The sequence below is a fragment of the Rutidosis leptorrhynchoides genome, chromosome 1 (assembly GCF_046630445.1).
Source record: "Rutidosis leptorrhynchoides isolate AG116_Rl617_1_P2 chromosome 1, CSIRO_AGI_Rlap_v1, whole genome shotgun sequence".
NCBI lineage: Eukaryota > Viridiplantae > Streptophyta > Magnoliopsida > Asterales > Asteraceae > Rutidosis > Rutidosis leptorrhynchoides.
The window spans coordinates 126171427-126193174 of record NC_092333.1 but is presented as its reverse complement, the minus strand read 5'-3'; positions in this window follow the sequence as shown (position 1 = coordinate 126193174).

Genomic DNA, 21748 nt, shown 5'->3' with positions numbered 1-21748 from the left:
ATGGTCGTGTGTAAACAGGATATTTTAGATTATCATTATTTGATAATCTACGTAAAGCTTTTTAAACCTTTATTGATGAAATAAAGGTTATGGTTTGTTTAAAAATGAATGCAGTCTTTGAAAAACGTCTCATATAGAGGTCAAAACCTCGCAACGAAATCAATTAATATGGAACGTTTTTAATCAATAAGAACGGGACATTTCGATTGATCTATTTAGTTTCAAACGTACAAAAAAACATTTTCAGTTTAAAAAGAACTTTATTATTAAAACGTATATAACTTTTATAAATATCTAGAACCACTTTTGACAACTCATTACTTAACTAGTATGATAAAGATAACGATATTTATATTTTATTTTATTAAATATATATAACGATTTAAATTAATATTATATATATTTATATGCGTATTATACGTACATAGTTTTATACTTTTACTATACTTGAACTTTACCTTTACTTTATTTTTACTTTACTTTAACTTTAATAATTCACTTTAATAATTCATACTTTAATAATTCACTTTAATAATTCATACTTTAATAATTCACTTTAATAATTCATACTTTAATAATTCACTTTAATAATTCATACTTTAATAATTCACTTTAATAATTCATACTTTAATAATTCACTTTAATAATTTATACTTTAATAATTCACTTTAATAATTCAAAAATCTATTATAAATAGAATTCAATAGGTTTCATTATTTCATAGAAACTTGAAAATATTTTTCTCTAAACTCTCTCAATCGATTTACATATATATATATTTACTCCGTATTATTTCAAAATATTATTAGTATACATAAAATATTACGACGGAGTGCTGTCCAAGTGATTTCGAAATTGTTTTTCGAGTAGGATAGGATTAAGGAAATTATGGGTTATAGCTATGGAGGTGATTGAGTATGGTTCATGGGTATGCTCGTGAGGTCAATATAGTGTTTATCATTTCCGTTGCGTCTGCGTACCTTTCCTGCAATATTGAATCTCAATATTGATACGTGAGTATTCATAATTTAACTTTTACATACTAATAGTGTATCCCCGACTAGTGCTCGAGTATTTAGGATTATGCATGTTTGTACTTTTGATATTGCCCTTAGACAGGTTAGGTTGAATATTGAATTAGTTACACTTGCGGTTGAGATAAGGTATAAGATATGCATGTCCATGGAAAGCTAGCGAAAAATTAAGAACTTTTCCTTTAGATATCGAATGGTTTCGATGAACAGATTAGAAGTTATAATCAATTGATTATTATTATCGTCGTTTTTATCGTCGTTCTAGTTTTATCTTATTTTATCATTATTATTATCTTTATCAATAAAAGGGATTTATCATTAAAAATTGTTATTATTTTTTTTATTATTACTATCGTTATTATTGTTAAAGTTATAATTAGTATTATTATTATTATCCAATTATTATTATTATTATTATTATTATTATAATTATTATTAGTATTATTATTATTATCATTATTAATATATATATATCATTATTTAAAAATAGTTATTGTTATTGTTATTGTTATTATTATTATTACTATATTATCATTAAGATAATTATTAGTATTATCGTTAATAATGTTATAGTAACTATCATTATTAATATTAGTGTAATTAAAACAAATATTTATAACACCTAATTATTTTGATTACTATTATTATCATTATTATGAACACGATATAAAAGACGATTAAAAGCTATTAAACGAAACGAAACGATTAGGAAATAATGAGTAAGAGTATCATGATGAAATTAAAATATTATAAGATATTGATTTAGATAAAATTATCGTTCTTATTATTTTTATCATTACTATTATTATTAAAAGTATCGTTAGTATTAAAACTATCATTTTAACAAAAATTATCATTTTAATAGAAATGTCATTGTTACTATAAAATATCATTATTATTATTATTTTAAATAGAATTATTATTTTAAAGATAATATTAAAAATTATCGTAAATATTAAAGTTATCATAATTAGAATTATCGTTTTATCATAATGTCATCTTAGTAATTATAAATATTGATATTTTTATAATAATTATTATTATTACAAAATAATACAACTTTTACTTACTATCATTATAGATATTATTTTATCAAATAAATATGTGATACAAACATATTTTACTACGTGTAATAACTTACTTTAATAATACATATCATATTATCTTTATGATATTAAATGAACCCTATAAATTTTATTACTTAATATATATAAAAGTATATTTTATTACATAAATTAAATATAAAATTTTATTTATTAATAAATAAATTATATTATTACTCTAATAAATCTTTTAAAAATATTTAAAAATATAAAATGACGATATTTAAACTATATATTAATCATGTATAGATTTTTGGAAATTATTTTGAGTCAAATTTACTTTTGTTGACTTTTGCATATTAGTCTCGAGCATTAGGATTGTGGTACACTATGACTTGACCTAATTTGTTAGACAAATATTGACAAACACATAATTATATATAATTAATTTAGGTTCGTGAATCCGAGGCCAACCTTGCACTTGTTCAATGACGTTATATGTATTTTTACTACGAAATACAGTATGGTGAGTTTCATTTGCTCCCTTTTACTCATTACATTTTTGGGCTGAGAATACATGCAATGTTTTAATAACTGTTTTGCAATATTTATATGCGTGAGTTTCATTCGCCCTTTTTACTCTTTACATTTTTGGCCTGAGAATACATGCAAATGTTTTATTAACTGTTTTACAATATTTATATGCGTGAGTTTCATTTGCCTTTTTACCCTTTATATTTTTGGGACTGAGAATACATGCGCTTTTATAAATGTTTGACGAAATAGACACAAGTAATTGAAACTACATTCTATGGTTGAATTATCGAAATCGAATATGCCCCTTTTTATTAAAGTCTGGTAATCTAAGAATTAGGGAACAGACACCCTAATTGACGCGAATCCTAAGGATAGATCTATTGGGCCTAACAAACCCCATCCAAAGTACCGGATGCTTTAGTACTTCGAAATTTATATCATGTCCGAAGGAGGATCCCGGAATGATAGGGGATATTCTTATATGTATCTAGTTAATGTCGATTACCAGGTGTTCACCATATGAATGATTATTTATGTCTCTATGCATGGGACGTATATTTATGAGAACTGGAAATGAAATTCTTGTGGTCTATTAAAATGATGGAAATAAATGATTATGATAAACTAATGAACTCACCAACCTTTTGGTTGACACTTTAAAGCATGTTTATTCTCAGGTGTTAAAGAAATCTTCCGCTGTGCATTTGCTCATTTTAAAGATATTACTTGGAGTCTTTCATAGCATATTTCGAAGAACGTTGCATTCGAGTCATTGAGTTCATCAAAGATTATTATTAAATCAATTTATAGTTGGATAGTGGATATTATGAAATGGTATGCATGCCTATCAATTTTCAATGTAAAGAAAGTTTGTCTTTTAAAAACGAATGCAATGTTTGTAAAATGTATCATATAGAGGTTAAATACCTCGCAATGTAATCAACTATTGTGAATCGTTTATAATGTATATGAACGGGTCACCACAGTACTGAAATGTCCCGTTCTTATTGATTAAAAACGTTCCATATTAATTGATTTCGTTGCGAGGTTTTGACCTCTATATGAGACGTTTTTCAAAGACTGCATTCATTTTTAAACAAACCATAACCTTTATTTCATCAATAAAGGTTTAAAAAGCTTTACGTAGATTATCAAATAATGATAATCTAAAATATCCTGTTTACACACGACCATTACATAATGGTTTACAATACAAATATGTTACAACAAAATAAGTTTCTTGAATGCAGTTTTTACACAATATCATACAAGCATGGACTCCAAATCTTGTCCTTATTTAAGTATGCGATAGCGGAAGCTCTTAATAATCACCTGAGAATAAACATGCTTAAAACGTCAACAAAAATGTTGGTGAGTTATAGGTTTAACCTATATATATCAAATCATAATAATAGACCACAAGATTTCATATTTCAATACACATCCCATACATAGAGATAAAAATCATTCATATGGTGAACACCTGGTAACCGACATTAACAAAATGCATATATAAGAATATCCCCATCATTCCGGGACACCCTTCGGATATGATATAAATTTCGAAGTACTAAAGCATCCGGTACTTTGGATGGGGTTTGTTAAGCCCAATAGATCTATCTTTAGGATTCGCGTCAATTAGGGTGTCTGTTCCCTAATTCTTAGATTACCAGACTTAATAACAAGGGGCATATTCGATTTCGATAATTCAACCATAGAATGTAGTTTCACGTACTTGTGTCTATTTTGTAAATCATTTATAAAACCTGCATGTATTCTCATCCCAAAAATATTAGATTTTAAAAGTGGGACTATAACTCACTTTCACAGATTTTTACTTCGTCGGGAAGTAAAACTTGGCCACTGGTTGATTCACGAACCTATAACAATATATACATATATATCAAAGTATGTTCAAAATATATTTACAACACTTTTAATATATTTTGATGTTTTAAGTTTATTAAGTCAGCTGTCCTCGTTAGTACCCTACAACTAGTTGTCCACAGTTAGATGTACAGAAATAAATCGATAAATATTATCTTGAATCAATCCACGACCCAGTGTATACGTATCTCAGTATTGATCACAACTCAAACTATATATATTTTGGAATCAACCTCAACCCTGTATAGCTAACTCCAACATTCACATATAGAGTGTCTATGGTTGTTCCGAAATATATATAGATGTGTCGACATGATAGGTCGAAACATTGTATACGTGTCTATGGTATCTCAAGATTACATAATATACAATACAAGTTGATTAAGTTATGGTTGGAATAGATTTGTTACAAATTTTCACGTAGCTAAAATGAGAAAAATTATCCAATCTTGTTTTACCCATAACTTCTTCATTTTAAATCCGTTTTGAGTGAATCAAATTGCTATGGTTTCATATTGAACTCTATTTTATGAATCTAAACAGAAAAAGTATAGGTTTATAGTCGGAAAAATAAGTTACAAGTCGTTTTTGTAAAGGTAGTCATTTCAGTCGAAAGAACGACGTCTAGATGACCATTTTAGAAAACATACTTCCACTTTGAGTTTAACCATAATTTTTGGATATAGTTTCATGTTCATAATAAAAATCATTTTCTCAGAATAACAACTTTTAAATCAAAGTTTATAATAGTTTTTAATTAACTAACCCAAAACAGCCCGCGGTGTTACTACGACGGCGTAAATCCGGTTTTACGGTGTTTTTCGTGTCTCCAGGTTTTAAATCATTAAGTTAGCATATCATATAGATATAGAACATGTGTTTAGTTGATTTTAAAAGTCAAGTTAGAAGGATTAACTTTTGTTTGCGAACAAGTTTAGAATTAACTAAACTATGTTCTAGTGATTACAAGTTTAAACCTTCGAATAAGATAGCTTTATATGTATGAATTGAATGATGTTATGAACATCATTACTACCTTAAGTTCCTTGGATAAACCTACTGGAAAAGTGAAAAATGGATCTAGTTTCAACGGATCCTTGGATGGCTCGAAGTTCTTGAAGCAGAATCATGACACGAAAACAAGTTCAAGTAAGATCATCACTTGAAATAAGATTGTTATAGTTATAGAAATTGAACCAAAGTTTGAATATGATTATTACCTTGTATTAGAATGATAACCTACTGTAAGAAACAAAGATTTCTTGAGGTTGGATGATCACCTTACAAGATTGGAAGTGAGCTAGCAAACTTGAAAGTATTCTTGATTTTATGTAACTAGAACTTGTAGAATATATGAAGAACACTTAGAACTTGAAGATAGAACTTGAGAGAGATCAATTAGATGAATAAAATTGAAGAATGAAAGTGTTTGTAGGTGTTTTTGGTCGTTGGTGTATGGATTAGATATAAAGGATATGTAATTTTGTTTTCATGTAAATAAGTCATGAATGATTACTCATATTTTTGTAATTTTATGAGATATTTCATGCTAGTTGCCAAATGATGGTTCCCACATGTGTTAGGTGACTCACATGGGCTGCTAAGAGCTGATCATTGGAGTGTATATACCAATAGTACATACATCTAAAAGCTGTGTATTGTACGAGTACGAATACGGGTGCATACGAGTAGAATTGTTGATGAAACTGAACGAGGATGTAATTGTAAGCATTTTCGTTAAGTAGAAGTATTTTGATAAGTGTATTGAAGTCTTTCAAAAGTGTATAAATACATATTAAAACACTACATGTATATACATTTTAACTGAGTCGTTAAGTCATCGTTAGTCGTTACATGTAAGTGTTGTTTTGAAACCTTTAGGTTAACGATCTTGTTAAATGTTGTTAACCCAATGTTTATAATATCAAATGAGATTTTAAATTATTATATTATCATGATATTATCATGTATGAATATCTCTTAATATGATATATATACATTAAATGTCTTTACAACGATAATCGTTACATATATGTCTCGTTTAAAAATCATTGAGTTAGTAGTCTTGTTTTTACATATGTAGTTCATTGTTAATATACTTAATGACATGTTTACTTATCATAGTATCATATTAACTATATATATATCCATATATATGTCATCATATAGTTTTTACAAGTTTTAACGTTCGTGAATCACCGGTCAACTTGGGTGGTCAATTGTCTATATGAAACCTATTTCAATTAATCAAGTCTTAACAAGTTTGATTGCTTAACATGTTGGAAACATTTAATCATGTAAATATCAATCTCAATTAATATATATAAACATGGAAAAGTTCGGGTCACTACAGTACCTACCCGTTAAATAAATTTCGTCCCGAAATTTTAAGCTGTTGAAGGTGTTGACGAATCTTCTGGAAATAGATGCGGGTATTTCTTCTTCATCTGATCTTCACGCTCCCAGGTGAACTCGGGTCCTCTACGAGCATTCCATCGAATCTTAACAATTGGTATCTTGTTTTGCTTAAGTCTTTTAACCTCACGATCCATTATTTCGACGGGTTCTTCGATGAATTGAAGTTTTTCGTTGATTTGGATTTCATCTAACGGAATAGTGAGATCTTCTTTAGCAAAACATTTCTTCAAATTCGAGACGTGGAAAGTGTTATGTACAGCCGCGAGTTGTTGAGGTAACTCTAGTCGGTAAGCTACTGGTCCGACACGATCAATAATCTTGAATGGTCCAATATACCTTGGATTTAATTTCCCTCGTTTACCAAATCGAACAACGCCTTTCCAAGGTGCAACTTTAAGCATGACCATCTCTCCAATTTCAAATTCTATATCTTTTCTTTTAATGTCAGCGTAGCTCTTTTGTCGACTTTGGGCGGTTTTCAACCGTTGTTGAATTTGGATGATCTTCTCGGTAGTTTCTTGTATAATCTCCGGACCCGTAATCTGTCTATCCCCCACTTCACTCCAACAAATCGGAGACCTGCACTTTCTACTATAAAGTGCTTCAAACGGCGCCATCTCAATGCTTGAATGGTAGCTGTTGTTGTAGGAAAATTCTGCTAACGGTAGATGTCGATCCCAACTGTTTCCGAAATCAATAACACATGCTCGTAGCATGTCTTCAAGCGTTTGTATCGTCCTTTCGCTCTGCCCATCAGTTTGTGGATGATAGGCAGTACTCATGTCTAGACGAGTTCCTAATGCTTGCTGTAATGTCTGCCAGAATCTTGAAATAAATCTGCCATCCCTATCAGAGATAATAGAGATTGGTATTCCATGTCTGGAGACAACTTCCTTCAAATACAGTCGTGCTAACTTCTCCATCTTGTCATCTTCTCTTATTGGTAGGAAGTGTGCCGATTTGGTGAGACGATCAACTATTACCCAAATAGTATCAAAACCACTTGCAGTCCTTGGCAATTTAGTGATGAAATCCATGGTAATGTTTTCCCATTTCCATTCCGGGATTTCGGGTTGTTGAAGTAGACCTGATGGTTTCTGATGCTCAGCTTTGACCTTAGAACACGTCAAACATTCTCCTACGTATTTAGCAACATCGGCTTTCATACCCGGCCACCAAAAATGTTTCTTGAGATCCTTGTACATCTTCCCCGTTCCAGGATGTATTGAGTATCTGGTTTTATGAGCTTCTCTAAGTACCATTTCTCTCATATCTCCAAATTTTGGTACCCAAATCCTTTCAGCCCTATACCGGGTTCCGTCTTCCCGAATATTAAGATGCTTCTCCGATCCTTTGGGTATTTCATCCTTTAAATTTCCCTCTTTTAAAACTCCTTGTTGCGCCTCCTTTATTTGAGTAGTAATGTTATTATGAATCATTATATTCATAGATTTTACTCGAATGGGTTCTCTGTCCTTCCTGCTCAAGGCATTGGCTACCACATTTGCCTTCCCCGGGTGGTAACGAATCTCAAAGTCGTAATCATTCAACAATTCAATCCACCTACGCTGCCTCATATTCAGTTGTTTCTGATTAAATATGTGTTGAAGACTTTTGTGGTCGGTATATATAATACTTTTGACCCCATATAAGTAGTGCCTCCAAGTCTTTAATGCAAAAACAACCGCGCCTAATTCCAAATCATGCGTCGTATAATTTTGTTCGTGAATCTTCAATTGTCTAGACGCATAAGCAATCACCTTCGTTCGTTGCATTAATACACAACCGAGACCTTGCTTTGATGCATCACAATAAATCACAAAATCATCATTCCCTTCAGGCAATGACAATATAGGTGCCGTAGTTAGCTTTTTCTTCAATAACTGAAACGCTTTCTCTTGTTCATCATTCCATTCAAATTTCTTCCCTTTATGCGTTAATGCAGTCAAGGGTTTTGCTATTCTGGAAAAGTCTTGGATGAACCTTCTGTAGTAACCAGCTAGTCCTAAAAACTGGTGTATGTGTTTCGGAGTTTTCGGGGTTTCCCACTTTTCAACAGTTTCTATCTTTGCCGGATCCACCTTAATACCTTCTTTGTTCACTATGTGACCGAGGAATTGAACTTCTTCCAACCAAAATGCACACTTTGAAAACTTAGCGTACAATTCTTCCTTCCTCAATACTTCTAACACCTTTCTCAAATGTTCACCGTGTTCTTGGTCATTCTTTGAGTAAATAAGTATGTCATCAATGAAAACAATGACAAACTTGTCAAGGTATGGTCCACACACTCGGTTCATAAGGTCCATGAACACAGCTGGTGCATTAGTTAAACCAAACGGCATGACCATAAACTCGTAATGACCGTAACGTGTTCTGAAAGCAGTCTTTGGAATATCATCTTCTTTCACTCGCATTTGATGATACCCGGAACGTAAGTCAATCTTTGAATAAACAGACGAGCCTTGTAGTTGATCAAATAAGTCGTCGATTCTCGGTAGTGGGTAGCGATTCTTGATGGTAAGTTTGTTCAACTCTCGGTAGTCGATACACAACCTGAATGTACCATCTTTCTTCTTGACAAACAAAACAGGAGCTCCCCAAGGTGATGTGCTTGGTCGAATGAAACCACGCTCTAAAAGTTCTTGTAATTGGCTTTGCAGTTCTTTCATCTCACTGGGTGCGAGTCTGTAAGGAGCACGAGCTATTGGTGCAGCTCCTGGTACAAGATCTATTTGAAATTCAACGGATCGATGTGGGGGTAATCCCGGTAATTCTTTCGGAAATACATCGGGAAATTCTTTTGCGACGGGAACATCATTGATGCTCTTTTCTTCAGTTTGTACTTTCTCGACGTGTGCTAGAACAGCATAGCAACCTTTTCTTATTAGTTTTTGTGCCTTCAAATTACTAATAAGATGTAGCTTCGTGTTGCCCTTTTCTCCGTACACCATTAAGGGTTTTCCTTTTTCTCGTATAATGCGAATTGCATTTTTGTAACAAACGATCTCTGCTTTCACTTCTTTCAACCAGTCCATACCGATTATCACATCAAAACTCCCTAACTCTACTGGTATCAAATCAATCTTAAATGTTTCGCTAACCAGTTTAATTTCTCGATTCCGACATATATTATCTGCTGAAATTAATTTACCATTTGCTAATTCGAGTAAAAATTTACTATCCAAAGGCGTCAATGGACAACTTAATTTAGCACAAAAATCTCTACTCATATAGCTTCTATCCGCACCCGAATCAAATAAAACGTAAGCAGGTTTATTGTCAATAAGAAACGTACCCGTAACAAGCTCCGGGTCTTCCTGTGCCTCTGCCGCATTAATATTGAAAACTCTTCCGCGGCCTTGTCCATTCGTGTTCTCCTGGTTCGGGCAATTTCTAATAATGTGGCCCGGTTTTCCACATTTATAACAAACTACATTGGCATAGCTTGCTCCGACACTACTTGCTCCGCCATTACTCGTTCCGACACCATTTGTTCCTTTTGTTCTATTAACCCCTGGTCCGTAGACCTCACACTTCACCGCGCTATGACCATTTCTTTTACACTTGTTGCAAAATTTGGTGCAGAACCCCGAGTGATACTTTTCACACCTTTGGCATAGCTGTTTCTGATTGTTGTTATTGTTGCGGTTATTATTGTTGTTGGGATGATTGTTGTAGTTGCTGTTGTTGTTGTTGTTGTTGTTGAGCCGTTTGTTGTAGTTGCGATTGATGTTGCGATTGTTGTTGTTGTTGTATTGGTGATTCTTATCACCATTTTCCTCCCACTTTCTTTTGACTTGCTTCACATTGGCCTCTTCAGCAGTCTGTTCTTTAATTCTTTCTTCAATCTGGTTCACTAGTTTGTGAGCCATTCTACATGCCTGTTGTATGGAGGCGGGCTCGTGTGAACTTATATCTTCTTGGATTCTTTCCGGTAATCCTTTCACAAACGCGTCGATCTTCTCTTCCTCATCTTCGAATGCTCCCGGACACAATAGACACAATTCTGTGAATCGTCTTTCGTACGTGGTAATATCAAATCCTTGGGTTCGTAACCCTCTAAGTTCTGTCTTGAGCTTATTGACCTCGGTTCTGGGACGGTACTTCTCGTTCATCAAGTGCTTGAATGCTGACCACGGTAGTGCGTACGCATCGTCTTGTCTCACTTGCTCTAGATAGGTATTCCACCATGTTAACGCAGAACCTGTGAAGGTATGCGTAGCGTACTTCACTTTGTCCTCTTCAGTACACTTACTTATGGCAAACACCGATTCGACCTTCTCGGTCCACCGTTTCAATCCGATCGGTCCTTCGGTTCCATCAAATTCCAAAGGTTTGCAGGCAGTGAATTCTTTGTAGGTGCATCCTACACGATTTCCTGTACTGCTAGATCCAAGGTTATTGTTGGTATGTAGCGCAGCCTGTACTGCGGCTATGTTTGAAGCTAGAAAAGTACGGAATTCCTCTTCATTCATATTCACGGTGTGTCGAGTAGTCGGTGCCATTTCCTTCAAAATAGTTAAATGGAACAAGTTAATCATACAGAATATTAAGAGTAGTTAATAGTATTTCGTAGCATAATATGAACTCATTTATAAAAGCTTTTTCTTCATATTGGCGTTTTATAAGTTTAAATTCGGGTAGTACCTACCCGTTAAGTTCATACTTAGTAGCTAATATACAATTCAACTACTACAATTCTATATGAAAAACTGATTATAATAATATTTCGCGTTCAAACTTTTATACAATATTTTACAAACTTACAATACCGCTTATTTTACATAAAGCATGAAATATAGCACACAATAACTTTGATACAAGATAGTTGTGAAGATAATTCTAGCTAATACACAAGTCGTTCAGCAAAGGCAATAAAGACACGTAATTCATACGTCCAGAAACAAGTCATGCATTCTGGTTTTACTAGGACTACTTCCCATCCTTGGTCTTGTGCAACATAACCGTTATGGCCGTTGATAAGACAGCGTGTTGTAACGTCGTCAAAGGGACGAGGGTTACGTAATGTCCAACAGTCCCGTAACAATCTAAAAACCTCATTTCTTACCCCAATTACCGACTCCGTCACTTGTGGAAATGTTTTGTTTAATAGTTGTAGCCCGATGTTCTTGTTCTCACTCTGGTGAGAAGCGAACATTACTAATCCGTAAGCATAACATGCTTCTTTATGTTGCATGTTAGCCACTTTTTCTAAATCACGAAGTCCAATATTCGGATATATTGAGTCAAAATAATTTCTTAACCCGTTGCGTAAAATAGCATTTGGGTTCCCCGCAATATATGCGTCAAAGTAAACACATCGTAACTTATGGGTTTCCCAATGTGATATCCCCCATCTTTCAAACGAAAGTCTCTTATAAACCAAGACATTCTTGGAACGTTCTTCGAATGTCTTACAAACTGATCTCGCCTTAAATAGTTGTGCCGAGGAATTCTGGCCGACTCTAGACAAGATTTCATCAATCATGTCTCCGGGTAGGTCTCTTAAAATATTGGGCTGTCTATCCATTTTGTGTTTTTAAACTGTAAAATAGACAAGAGTTAGATTCATAAAAAAAATACTTATTAATACAAGCAATTTTTACATATATCATAAAGCATAAGCACACTATATTACATATATTACACCACACGAATACAACTATCTTATTCCGACTCGCTTGTTTCTTCTTCTTCGGTTTTGGTTCGTTTTGCCAAGTTTCTAGGGATATATGATGTTCCCCTAATACGAGCCGTAATTTTCCACATTGGTTTAGAAAAACCTGGTGGTTTAGAGGTTCCCGGGTCATTGTTACAACTTAAGGACTTCGGGGGTTGACGATACATATAAAGTTCATCGGGGTTGGAATTAGACTTCTCTATTTTTATGCCCTTTCCCTTATTATTTTCTTTTGCCTTTTTAAATTTAGTTGCGGTAATTTCTATAACATCATCGGAATTCTCGTCGGAATCCGATTCATCGGAGAATTGGTAATCCTCCCAATATTTTGCTTCCTTGGCGGAAACACCATTGACCATAATTAACCTTGGTCGGTTGGTTGAGGATTTTCTTTTACTTAACCGTTTTATTATTTCCCCCACCGGTTCTATTTCTTCATCCGGTTCCGATTCTTCTTCCGGTTCCGATTCTTCTTCCGGTTCCGACTCTTCTTCCGGTTCCTCTTCGGGAACTTGTGAATCAGTCCACGAATCATTCCAATTTACATTTGACTCTTCATTATTATTAGGTGAGTCAATGGGACTTGTTCTAGAGGTAGACATCTATCACATAATATCAAACGCGTTAAGAGATTAATATATCACATAATATTCACATGTTAAAAATATATAGTTTCCAACAAAATTTGTTAAGCAATCATTTTTCAAGTAAACACGGTCGAAGTCCAGACTCACTAATGCATCCTAACAAACTCGATAAGACACACTAATGCAAAATTCTGGTTCTCTAAGACCAACGCTCGGATACCAACTGAAATGTCCCGTTCTTATTGATTAAAAACGTTCCATATTAATTGATTTCGTTGCGAGGTTTTGACCTCTATATGAGACGTTTTTCAAAGACTGCATTCATTTTTAAACAAACCATAACCTTTATTTCATCAATAAAGGTTTAAAAAGCTTTACGTAGATTATCAAATAATGATAATCTAAAATATCCTGTTTACACACGACCATTACATAATGGTTTACAATACAAATATGTTACAACAAAATAAGTTTCTTGAATGCAGTTTTTACACAATATCATACAAGCATGGACTCCAAATCTTGTCCTTATTTAAGTATGCGATAGCGGAAGCTCTTAATAATCACCTGAGAATAAACATGCTTAAAACGTCAACAAAAATGTTGGTGAGTTATAGGTTTAACCTATATATATCAAATCATAATAATAGACCACAAGATTTCATATTTCAATACACATCCCATACATAGAGATAAAAATCATTCATATGGTGAACACCTGGTAACCGACATTAACAAAATGCATATATAAGAATATCCCCATCATTCCGGGACACCCTTCGGATATGATATAAATTTCGAAGTACTAAAGCATCCGGTACTTTGGATGGGGTTTGTTAAGCCCAATAGATCTATCTTTAGGATTCGCGTCAATTAGGGTGTCTGTTCCCTAATTCTTAGATTACCAGACTTAATAACAAGGGGCATATTCGATTTCGATAATTCAACCATAGAATGTAGTTTCACGTACTTGTGTCTATTTTGTAAATCATTTATAAAACCTGCATGTATTCTCATCCCAAAAATATTAGATTTTAAAAGTGGGACTATAACTCACTTTCACAGATTTTTACTTCGTCGGGAAGTAAAACTTGGCCACTGGTTGATTCACGAACCTATAACAATATATACATATATATCAAAGTATGTTCAAAATATATTTACAACACTTTTAATATATTTTGATGTTTTAAGTTTATTAAGTCAGCTGTCCTCGTTAGTACCCTACAACTAGTTGTCCACAGTTAGATGTACAGAAATAAATCGATAAATATTATCTTGAATCAATCCACGACCCAGTGTATACGTATCTCAGTATTGATCACAACTCAAACTATATATATTTTGGAATCAACCTCAACCCTGTATAGCTAACTCCAACATTCACATATAGAGTGTCTATGGTTGTTCCGAAATATATATAGATGTGTCGACATGATAGGTCGAAACATTGTATACGTGTCTATGGTATCTCAAGATTACATAATATACAATACAAGTTGATTAAGTTATGGTTGGAATAGATTTGTTACAAATTTTCACGTAGCTAAAATGAGAAAAATTATCCAATCTTGTTTTACCCATAACTTCTTCATTTTAAATCCGTTTTGAGTGAATCAAATTGCTATGGTTTCATATTGAACTCTATTTTATGAATCTAAACAGAAAAAGTATAGGTTTATAGTCGGAAAAATAAGTTACAAGTCGTTTTTGTAAAGGTAGTCATTTCAGTCGAAAGAACGACGTCTAGATGACCATTTTAGAAAACATACTTCCACTTTGAGTTTAACCATAATTTTTGGATATAGTTTCATGTTCATAATAAAAATCATTTTCTCAGAATAACAACTTTTAAATCAAAGTTTATAATAGTTTTTAATTAACTAACCCAAAACAGCCCGCGGTGTTACTACGACGGCGTAAATCCGGTTTTACGGTGTTTTTCGTGTCTCCAGGTTTTAAATCATTAAGTTAGCATATCATATAGATATAGAACATGTGTTTAGTTGATTTTAAAAGTCAAGTTAGAAGGATTAACTTTTGTTTGCGAACAAGTTTAGAATTAACTAAACTATGTTCTAGTGATTACAAGTTTAAACCTTCGAATAAGATAGCTTTATATGTATGAATTGAATGATGTTATGAACATCATTACTACCTTAAGTTCCTTGGATAAACCTACTGGAAAAGTGAAAAATGGATCTAGCTTCAACGGATCCTTGGATGGCTCGAAGTTCTTGAAGCAGAATCATGACACGAAAACAAGTTCAAGTAAGATCATCACTTGAAATAAGATTGTTATAGTTATAGAAATTGAACCAAAGTTTGAATATGATTATTACCTTGTATTAGAATGATAACCTACTGTAAGAAACAAAGATTTCTTGAGGTTAGATGATCACCTTACAAGATTGGAAGTGAGCTAGCAAACTTGAAAGTATTCTTGATTTTATGTAACTAGAACTTGTAGAATATATGAAGAACACTTAGAACTTGAAGATAGAACTTGAGAGAGATCAATTAGATGAATAAAATTGAAGAATGAAAGTGTTTGTAGGTGTTTTTGGTCGTTGGTGTATGGATTAGATATAAAGGATATGTAATTTTGTTTTCATGTAAATAAGTCATGAATGATTACTCATATTTTTGTAATTTTATGAGATATTTCATGCTAGTTGCCAAATGATGGTTCCCACATGTGTTAGGTGACTCACATGGGCTGCTAAGAGCTGATCATTGGAGTGTATATACCAATAGTACATACATCTAAAAGCTGTGTATTGTACGAGTACGAATACGGGTGCATACGAGTAGAATTGTTGATGAAACTGAACGAGGATGTAATTGTAAGCATTTTCGTTAAGTAGAAGTATTTTGATAAGTGTATTGAAGTCTTTCAAAAGTGTATAAATACATATTAAAACACTACATGTATATACATTTTAACTGAGTCGTTAAGTCATCGTTAGTCGTTACATGTAAGTGTTGTTTTGAAACCTTTAGGTTAACGATCTTGTTAAATGTTGTTAACCCAATGTTTATAATATCAAATGAGATTTTAAATTATTATATTATCATGATATTATCATGTATGAATATCTCTTAATATGATATATATACATTAAATGTCTTTACAACGATAATCGTTACATATATGTCTCGTTTAAAAATCATTGAGTTAGTAGTCTTGTTTTTACATATGTAGTTCATTGTTAATATACTTAATGACATGTTTACTTATCATAGTATCATATTAACTATATATATATCCATATATATGTCATCATATAGTTTTTACAAGTTTTAACGTTCGTGAATCACCGGTCAACTTGGGTGGTCAATTGTCTATATGAAACCTATTTCAATTAATCAAGTCTTAACAAGTTTGATTGCTTAACATGTTGGAAACATTTAATCATGTAAATATCAATCTCAATTAATATATATAAACATGGAAAAGTTCGGGTCACTACAGTACTGAAATGTCCCGTTCTTATTGATTAAAAACGTTCCATATTAATTGATTTCGTTGCGAGGTTTTGACCTCTATATGAGACGTTTTTCAAAGACTGCATTCATTTTTAAACAAACCATAACCTTTATTTCATCAATAAAGGTTTAAAAAGCTTTACGTAGATTATCAAATAATGATAATCTAAAATATCCTGTTTACACACGACCATTACATAATGGTTTACAATACAAATATGTTACAACAAAATAAGTTTCTTGAATGCAGTTTTTACACAATATCATACAAGCATGGACTCCAAATCTTGTCCTTATTTAAGTATGCGATAGCGGAAGCTCTTAATAATCACCTGAGAATAAACATGCTTAAAACGTCAACAAAAATGTTGGTGAGTTATAGGTTTAACCTATATATATCAAATCATAATAATAGACCACAAGATTTCATATTTCAATACACATCCCATACATAGAGATAAAAATCATTCATATGGTGAACACCTGGTAACCGACATTAACAAAATGCATATATAAGAATATCCCCATCATTCCGGGACACCCTTCGGATATGATATAAATTTCGAAGTACTAAAGCATCCGGTACTTTGGATGGGGTTTGTTAAGCCCAATAGATCTATCTTTAGGATTCGCGTCAATTAGGGTGTCTGTTCCCTAATTCTTAGATTACCAGACTTAATAACAAGGGGCATATTCGATTTCGATAATTCAACCATAGAATGTAGTTTCACGTACTTGTGTCTATTTTGTAAATCATTTATAAAACCTGCATGTATTCTCATCCCAAAAATATTAGATTTTAAAAGTGGGACTATAACTCACTTTCACAGATTTTTACTTCGTCGGGAAGTAAAACTTGGCCACTGGTTGATTCACGAACCTATAACAATATATACATATATATCAAAGTATGTTCAAAATATATTTACAACACTTTTAATATATTTTGATGTTTTAAGTTTATTAAGTCAGCTGTCCTCGTTAGTACCCTACAACTAGTTGTCCACAGTTAGATGTACAGAAATAAATCGATAAATATTATCTTGAATCAATCCACGACCCAGTGTATACGTATCTCAGTATTGATCACAACTCAAACTATATATATTTTGGAATCAACCTCAACCCTGTATAGCTAACTCCAACATTCACATATAGAGTGTCTATGGTTGTTCCGAAATATATATAGATGTGTCGACATGATAGGTCGAAACATTGTATACGTGTCTATGGTATCTCAAGATTACATAATATACAATACAAGTTGATTAAGTTATGGTTGGAATAGATTTGTTACAAATTTTCACGTAGCTAAAATGAGAAAAATTATCCAATCTTGTTTTACCCATAACTTCTTCATTTTAAATCCGTTTTGAGTGAATCAAATTGCTATGGTTTCATATTGAACTCTATTTTATGAATCTAAACAGAAAAAGTATAGGTTTATAGTCGGAAAAATAAGTTACAAGTCGTTTTTGTAAAGGTAGTCATTTCAGTCGAAAGAACGACGTCTAGATGACCATTTTAGAAAACATACTTCCACTTTGAGTTTAACCATAATTTTTGGATATAGTTTCATGTTCATAATAAAAATCATTTTCTCAGAATAACAACTTTTAAATCAAAGTTTATAATAGTTTTTAATTAACTAACCCAAAACAGCCCGCGGTGTTACTACGACGGCGTAAATCCGGTTTTACGGTGTTTTTCGTGTCTCCAGGTTTTAAATCATTAAGTTAGCATATCATATAGATATAGAACATGTGTTTAGTTGATTTTAAAAGTCAAGTTAGAAGGATTAACTTTTGTTTGCGAACAAGTTTAGAATTAACTAAACTATGTTCTAGTGATTACAAGTTTAAACCTTCGAATAAGATAGCTTTATATGTATGAATTGAATGATGTTATGAACATCATTACTACCTTAAGTTCCTTGGATAAACCTACTGGAAAAGTGAAAAATGGATCTAGCTTCAACGGATCCTTGGATGGCTCGAAGTTCTTGAAGCAGAATCATGACACGAAAACAAGTTCAAGTAAGATCATCACTTGAAATAAGATTGTTATAGTTATAGAAATTGAACCAAAGTTTGAATATGATTATTACCTTGTATTAGAATGATAACCTACTGTAAGAAACAAAGATTTCTTGAGGTTGGATGATCACCTTACAAGATTGGAAGTGAGCTAGCAAACTTGAAAGTATTCTTGATTTTATGTAACTAGAACTTGTAGAATATATGAAGAACACTTAGAACTTGAAGATAGAACTTGAGAGAGATCAATTAGATGAATAAAATTGAAGAATGAAAGTGTTTGTAGGTGTTTTTGGTCGTTGGTGTATGGATTAGATATAAAGGATATGTAATTTTGTTTTCATGTAAATAAGTCATGAATGATTACTCATATTTTTGTAATTTTATGAGATATTTCATGCTAGTTGCCAAATGATGGTTCCCACATGTGTTAGGTGACTCACATGGGCTGCTAAGAGCTGATCATTGGAGTGTATATACCAATAGTACATACATCTAAAAGCTGTGTATTGTACGAGTACGAATACGGGTGCATACGAGTAGAATTGTTGATGAAACTGAACGAGGATGTAATTGTAAGCATTTTCGTTAAGTAGAAGTATTTTGATAAGTGTATTGAAGTCTTTCAAAAGTGTATAAATACATATTAAAACACTACATGTATATACATTTTAACTGAGTCGTTAAGTCATCGTTAGTCGTTACATGTAAGTGTTGTTTTGAAACCTTTAGGTTAACGATCTTGTTAAATGTTGTTAACCCAATGTTTATAATATCAAATGAGATTTTAAATTATTATATTATCATGATATTATCATGTATGAATATCTCTTAATATGATATATATACATTAAATGTCTTTACAACGATAATCGTTACATATATGTCTCGTTTAAAAATCATTGAGTTAGTAGTCTTGTTTTTACATATGTAGTTCATTGTTAATATACTTAATGACATGTTTACTTATCATAGTATCATATTAACTATATATATATCCATATATATGTCATCATATAGTTTTTACAAGTTTTAACGTTCGTGAATCACCGGTCAACTTGGGTGGTCAATTGTCTATATGAAACCTATTTCAATTAATCAAGTCTTAACAAGTTTGATTGCTTAACATGTTGGAAACATTTAATCATGTAAATATCAATCTCAATTAATATATATAAACATGGAAAAGTTCGGGTCACTACAGTACCTACCCGTTAAATAAATTTCGTCCCGAAATTTTAAGCTGTTGAAGGTGTTGACGAATCTTCTGGAAATAGATGCGGGTATTTCTTCTTCATCTGATCTTCACGCTCCCAGGTGAACTCGGGTCCTCTACGAGCATTCCATCGAATCTTAACAATTGGTATCTTGTTTTGCTTAAGTCTTTTAACCTCACGATCCATTATTTCGACGGGTTCTTCGATGAATTGAAGTTTTTCATTGATTTGGATTTCATCTAACGGAATAGTGAGATCTTCTTTAGCAAAATATTTCTTCAAATTCGAGACGTGGAAAGTGTTATGTACAGCCGCGAGTTGTTGAGGTAACTCTAGTCGGTAAGCTACTGGTCCGACACGATCAATAATCTTGAATGGTCCAATATACCTTGGATTTAATTTCCCTCGTTTACCAAATCGAACAACGCCTTTCCAAGGTGCAACTTTAAGCATGACCATCTCTCCAATTTCAAATTCTATATCTTTTCTTTTAATGTCAGCGTAGCTCTTTTGTCGACTTTGGGCGGTTTTCAACCGTTGTTGAATTTGGATGATCTTCTCGGTAGTTTCTTGTATAATCTCCGGACCCGTAATCTGTCTATCCCCCACTTCACTCCAACAAATCGGAGACCTGCACTTTCTACTATAAAGTGCTTCAAACGGCGCCATCTCAATGCTTGAATGGTAGCTGTTGTTGTAGGAAAATTCTGCTAACGGTAGATGTCGATCCCAACTGTTTCCGAAATCAATAACACATGCTCGTAGCATGTCTTCAAGCGTTTGTATCGTCCTTTCGCTCTGCCCATCAGTTTGTGGATGATAGGCAGTACTCATGTCTAGACGAGTTCCTAATGCTTGCTGTAATGTCTGCCAGAATCTTGAAATAAATCTGCCATCCCTATCAGAGATAATAGAGATTGGTATTCCATGTCTGGAGACAACTTCCTTCAAATACAGTCGTGCTAACTTCTCCATCTTGTCATCTTCTCTTATTGGTAGGAAGTGTGCCGATTTGGTGAGACGATCAACTATTACCCAAATAGTATCAAAACCACTTGCAGTCCTTGGCAATTTAGTGATGAAATCCATGGTAATGTTTTCCCATTTCCATTCCGGGATTTCGGGTTGTTGAAGTAGACCTGATGGTTTCTGATGCTCAGCTTTGACCTTAGAACACGTCAAACATTCTCCTACGTATTTAGCAACATCGGCTTTCATACCCGGCCACCAAAAATGTTTCTTGAGATCCTTGTACATCTTCCTCGTTCCAGGATGTATTGAGTATCTGGTTTTATGAGCTTCTCTAAGTACCATTTCTCTCATATCTCCAAATTTTGGTACCCAAATCCTTTCAGCCCTATACCGGGTTCCGTCTTCCCGAATATTAAGATGCTTCTCCGATCCTTTGGGTATTTCATCCTTTAAATTTCCCTCTTTTAAAACTCCTTGTTGCGCCTCCTTTATTTGAGTAGTAATGTTATTATGAATCATTATATTCATAGATTTTACTCGAATGGGTTCTCTGTCCTTCCTGCTCAAGGCATCGGCTACCACATTTGCCTTCCCCGGGTGGTAACGAATCTCAAAGTCGTAATCATTCAGCAATTCAATCCACCTACGCTGCCTCATATTCAGTTGTTTCTGATTAAATATGTGTTGAAGACTTTTGTGGTCGGTATATATAATACTTTTGACCCCATATAAGTAGTGCCTCCAAGTCTTTAATGCAAAAACAACCGCGCCTAATTCCAAATCATGCGTCGTATAATTTTGTTCGTGAATCTTCAATTGTCTAGACGCATAAGCAATCACCTTCG